Source organism: Pan troglodytes, chromosome 19 (genome assembly GCF_028858775.2).
Source record: "Pan troglodytes isolate AG18354 chromosome 19, NHGRI_mPanTro3-v2.0_pri, whole genome shotgun sequence".
Taxonomy (NCBI): domain Eukaryota; kingdom Metazoa; phylum Chordata; class Mammalia; order Primates; family Hominidae; genus Pan; species Pan troglodytes.
Window position 1 is genome coordinate 81,240,532 of NC_072417.2, and position 5,768 is coordinate 81,246,299.

At 44.1% G+C, this 5,768-nt stretch overlaps 1 protein-coding gene across 2 annotated transcripts in view; it reads left to right on the forward strand.

Moving 5' to 3' along the window:
- ARSG (arylsulfatase G) overlaps positions 1-5,768 on the forward strand; it is a 187,640-nt gene that overhangs the window by 3,951 nt on the left and 177,921 nt on the right. The gene's annotated exons all lie outside the window — the stretch shown is intronic.

Genomic DNA, 5,768 nt, shown 5'->3' on the forward strand with positions numbered 1-5,768 from the left:
TTTTTGTCTTGTGTAACTAAAGGGAAAAAAGTCTATAACTCATTCATTCATTCATGTATTTTTTCCTTCAACAATATTCATGGAGCACCGCCTACTGGGTGCCAGGCCCTGCTCAAAGCCTTGGGAATACAGCAGTGAACAAAGAACTCCTACCCTAATACACTAGTGGATGAGACAGAGAGTCAAGGAGTAAACAGATGCTTTGTTTTATTTTATTTATTTTTTTGAGACAGAGTCTTGCCCTGTCACCCAGGCTAGGGTGCAGTGGTGTGATCTTGGCTCACTATATCCCCTGCCTCCTGGGCTCAAGTGGTCCTCCTGCCTCAGCTTCCCACGTAGCTGGGAGTACAGGCATGTGCCACCATGCCTGGCTAATTTTTGTAGTTTTTGTAGAGAGGGGTTTTACCATGTTGACCAGGCTGGTCTCAAACTCCCAGGCTCAAGCAATCTGCCCACCTTAGCCTCCCAAAGTGGATGCTGTTATAACCTAATAACAGCAAAGTAAATGGATAGAAACAAGTACCATTTTGAATAGGATAGACAGGAATGCCTCCCTAGGGAGGTGGCATTTGGAAGTGATCAAATTGAAGGGTCACACTGCATATACATCTCAGGCAAGGGAGTACCAAGCAAAGGAAACCACAAATGCTAAGGCCTGAAGCTTGCAACAGTAAGAACTATTCCAGACACAGTAAGAGAGGCTGGGCGTGGTGGCTCACACCTGTAATCCCAGCACTTTGGGAGGCTGAAGCAGGTAGATCACCTAGGTTAGGAGTTCGAGACCAGCCTGGCCAACATGACGAAACCCCATCTCTACTAATAATACAAAAAAAAATGAGCCAGGTGTGGTGGCGGGTGCCTGTAATCTCAGCTACTCAGGAGGCTCAGGCAGGAGAATTGCTTGAACCTGGAGGTGGAGGTTGCAGTGAGGCGAGATTGTGCCATTGCACTCCAGCGTGGGTGACAAGAGCAAAACTCCATCTCAGACGAAAAAAAAAAAAAAAAAAAAAAGAAAGGGCCGGGCGTAGTGGCTCACGCCTGAATTCCCAGCACTTTGGGAGGCTGAGGCCGGCGGATCACGATGTCAGGAGATCGAGACCATCCTGGCTAACACGGTGAAACTCCGTGTCTACTAAAAATACAAAAAATTAGCCAGGTGTGGTGGCGGGCGCCTGTAGTCCCAGCTACTCGGGAGGCTGAGGCAGGAGAATTGCTTGAGCCTGGGAGGCGGAGGTTGCAGTGAGCCAAGATTGCACCACTGCACTCCAACCTGGGCGACAGAGCGAGACTGCCCCCCCAACCCCCCCCCAGAAAAAGAGCCAGTGAGGCTAGTGTAGCAGGAGCAGAGGGAAAAGTAATAGCATCCATCAGGCAGTTCATGCAGGGCCCATTGCTAAGGATTTATTTCAGACTTGTGCTGTAAGAGGATTACTGTGGCTGCTGTATGGAAAATTAAGGTGGGGGTGGCGTGTTGCAAGAGTGGAAGCAGGCAGGCCAGCTAGAAGACTACTGTAATAATCCAGCTAAGATGATATTGGCTTGGATCAAGGGTCCTGGTGCAGTTGGCAGAAGCAGTCAGCACCTGGATATATTTAGAAAGGAGAGCCAATTGGATGTGTGGAGGAGTGGGTTTGAGGAGGAGGATCCAGAGTTCTGCTGAGGACACTTTAAGTAGAAGATGCCTAGTTTTATATCCATGCCCTGCCATGCGGGCAGATATAAATCAGGAGCTCAGGGACAAAGTTGGGACTAAGAATGGGAGGTGCCAGTGCAGAGAAGGTGCTTAAAGTTTTGGTTGAATTCTAGGGTGTATAAGTTGTTAGGGAAGTTAGCGTGCTTGTTCTTGAGTTGCTGGAAAGGCATATAAATGACACAAATACATGGCCACAATATGTATTTTCTCAATAATATTTGGTGAAATGTTCTGGGCATCAGGTTTCCCGTCTAATTTTCCCTGTAGGAAACGGATAGTCATTGAAGTAGTTTTGATTTGGGTGAGTTGTTACATGGAAAGGGAAGTTGTTAAGTTCTCTTGCCACTTTTCTTGTTCTGCACCTTTCGAGAGTCATTATGAGAACTGAACACTAGGGGGACCCAGTTTCCTTACTTATGCAACGGCGGCTGGCCCAGCTCTACCTATGATCGCCCTCACTTAGGACACATGCAATATAAACACAAATCTGAAAACAAGGGCAGCTTCTCTTTTCTCAATGCAATGTATACTTATAGCAGTGATCATTTTTGCGTGTAACATGTCTGAATTCCTTAAATAGGTCATTTTAAGTAATGTGCATAACCATTACAATTTTTCTTTTTTGAGACAGGGTCTCACTCTTTGCCAAGGCTGTGTGCAGTGGTGCCATCTGGACTCACTGCAACCTCTGCCTTCTGGGCTCAAGTGCTCTTTCTACCTCAGCCTCTTGAGTAGCTGGGACCACAGGCATGAGCCACCACACCTGGCTAATTTTGGTTTCGCCATGTGGCCCAGGCTGGTCTTGAACTCCTGGGCTCAAGCAATTCACTCACCTTGGCTTCCTGAAGTGCTGGGATTACAGGGATGAGCCACAACACCTGGCCACTGTTTAAAGAATTAAAGACAATGGCTTCTAAACTCTAGTTCCCTATTGGTGAGCCCCATATTTGCAAACTTGTGAAACTAAGGATCATGATTTCTTTTTTATTTTTTCTTAATTTTTATTTTTTGAGATGGAATCTTGCTCTGTCGCCCAGGCTAGGGTGCAGTGGCGTGATCTTGACTCACTGCAACCTCCACCTCCCAGGTTCAAGTGCTTTTCCTGCCTCAGCCCCCCGAGTAGCTGGGATTACAGGCATGCACCAACATGTCCGGCTAATTTTTGTATTTTTAGTAGAGACAGGATTTCACCATGTTGGCTAGGCTGGTCTCGAACTCCTGACCTCAAGTGAGCCACCCGCCTCGGCTTCTCAAAGTGCTGGGTGGGATTACAGGTGTGCGCCACCATGCCCAGCTGAAGGATCATGATGATTTCTGATTTACAATAGTTGAATTGGAGTATGGAAATCTAAATGTAATAAATACCACCTGGTGATTTGAATCTGCGTCACAAGAATGCTGACATAGAATCCATTTTCTGTTTTATCACCAGGTATTAAGCAAAGGGAAAGGCAAATAAATGCTCAAAAGCTACATTACATATTATTGGAGTATAAAATGTATAACTTTGTTAAAAGGTTTGGACACATTTTGTATTAGTTACGGATACATAGGTCTTAAAGAGTACATGATCTTAACTTTTTTTTTTTTTTTTTTTTGAGTCGGAGTTTCGCTCTTATTGCCCAGGCTGGGGTGCAATGGCGCAATCTTGGCTCACCACAACCTCCACCTCCTGGATTCAAGTGATTCTCCTGTCAGCCTCCCGAGTAGCTGGAATTATAGGCATGTACCACCATGCCTGCCTAATTTTGTATTTTTAGTAGAGACAGGGTTTTTCCATATTGGTCAGGCTGGTCTCGAACTCCCAACCTCAGGTGATCCACCCGCCTCGGCCTCCCAAAGAGCTGGGATTACAGGCGTGAGCCACTGCGCCTGGCCCAACTCATTTTTATAACTAGAATAATTTTACTTTTGGGGAGAGAAAGTCTACATAAGGTTTATACTGAAACCTCTTGAAGTCAACAAGCTTAAAGCAGAATCTTTTTAATCAGGGGAAATGAAAACATAATTAGCAGCCTGGTGTGGTGGCTCACGCCTATAATCCCAACAATTTGGGAGGCTGAGGTGGGTGGATCACCTGAGGTCAGGAGTTTGAGACCAGCCTGGCCAAGATGGCTAAACCCCGTCTCTACTAAAAATACAAAAATTAGCTGGGCGTGGTGGCACACGCCTGTAATCCCAGCTACTTGGGAGGCTGAGGAAGGAGAATCACTTGAACCCAGGAGGTGGAGGTTTCAGTGAGCCGAGATCACACCATTGCACTCCAGCCTGGGCAACAAGGGTGAAACTCCATCTCAGAAAAAAAAAAAACAAAAAGAAAAAAGAAAACATAATTAACAAATGTGTTAGCTATAATGTTGGGCACGGTGACTCACGCCTGTAATCCCAGCACTTTGGAAGGCCATAGTGGGCAGATCACTTGAGGTCAGGAGTTCGAGACCAGCCTGGCCAACATGGCAAAATCCTGTCTCCACTAAAAATACAAAAACTAGCTGGGTGTGGTGGTGCACGCCTGTAATCCCAGCTACTTGGGAGGCTGAGGCAGGAGAATTGCTTGAACTCGGGAGGTGGAGGTTGCAGTGAGCCAAGGTTGTGCCACTGCACTCCAGTCTGGGCGACAGAGCAAGACTCTGTCTCAAAACAACAACAACAATGAAAAAGTGTTAGCTGCTTGATCTTTCCTATTTTGGGGCAGTTATGATCTAAGAATTACTTTGACCACAATGAATCCTTTCCCATGGGTCAGGATGTTAGTTCTCAGAGCTTTGCTTCTGGCGGTACTGACCTGTGCCGGTGTTACAGATGTGTGGTGAAGGGGCTGGAAACTGTGGTCCACAGGCCAAATCCAGTCCACTGTTTTGTTTTTTTTCAGCCTGAGAGCTAATTGTGTGTGTGTGTGTGTGTGTTTTTAACATTTTTATGTGATTGAAAAAAAAATATATTTCGTGTGTGAAAATCTTGTGAAATTCACATTTCAGTATCCGTAAATAAAATTCCATTGAAACATGGCCACGTTCATTCATTTATATATTGTCTGTGGCTGCTTTTGACCCTCAATGGCAGAGTTGACTAGACAGAGGCCTCATGGCCTGCAAAGCTTTAAATATTTACTATCTGGACCTTTACAGAAAAAGTTTGCCAACCCCTGGCATGTCGAGTCTGTGCTGTTTACTTACAGGTTGCAGCAGTTCTTGGAACGACTCTGTAACTGATTGTGGTCTTTAACTCTTTGCCTTTATGACTTTTGATAGGCTTACTCTGGCTACCATGATATCATTTCATTCATGTATTTTTGATTAATAATTAAATTCCATTGATGCTTTCATTCTTATTTCAATTCTTAGATGAAAATATGCTTCTTCATTTGATTATATTGTTTAATTTTTATTTCCCTCTTCTGTTATTCATTACTTAATACTTCCCTTGAATTATTTAGTCTTTTTCTAAGGTGCTTTAAAATAGTTCGTATGAAACTCAAAATAAAATCGTCCTGTTTTCAATGATCAAAGTATATATATGTATATATATACTTTTTTTTGTATAAAAAGTATACAAAAAAAAAACATAAAAAAGTTTAGGCTGCACACGATGGCTCACACCTGTAATCCCAGCACTTTGAGAGGCCGAGGCAGGTGGATCACCTGAGGTCAGGAGTTTGAAGCCAGCCTGGCCAATATGGTGAAACCCAATCTCTAGTAAAAATACACAAAATTAGCCAGGCATGGTGGCGGGCACCTGTAATCCTAGCTACTCGGGAGGGTGAGACAGCAGAATCACTTGAACCTGGGAGGCGGAGGTTGCAGTGAGCTGAGATTGTGCCATTGCACTCCAGCCTGGGCAACAAGAGCGAAACTCCATCTCAAAAAATAATAATAATAAATATAAGTAAATAAAAAGTTCAGTAGAAACTTCTTGGGAAACTTTATGTGTCTCTAGTAGAGTTAAAAGGTTTTGCAGAAGATAAACGTTAAAAAATTATTTATTTGGAGTGAATCTTTGGTGAGTTTTTATAACTTTAATTGCCTCAAACACTGAATGCTGTGAGAATCGATAAAAAATCTTAGAAGAAAGTCAG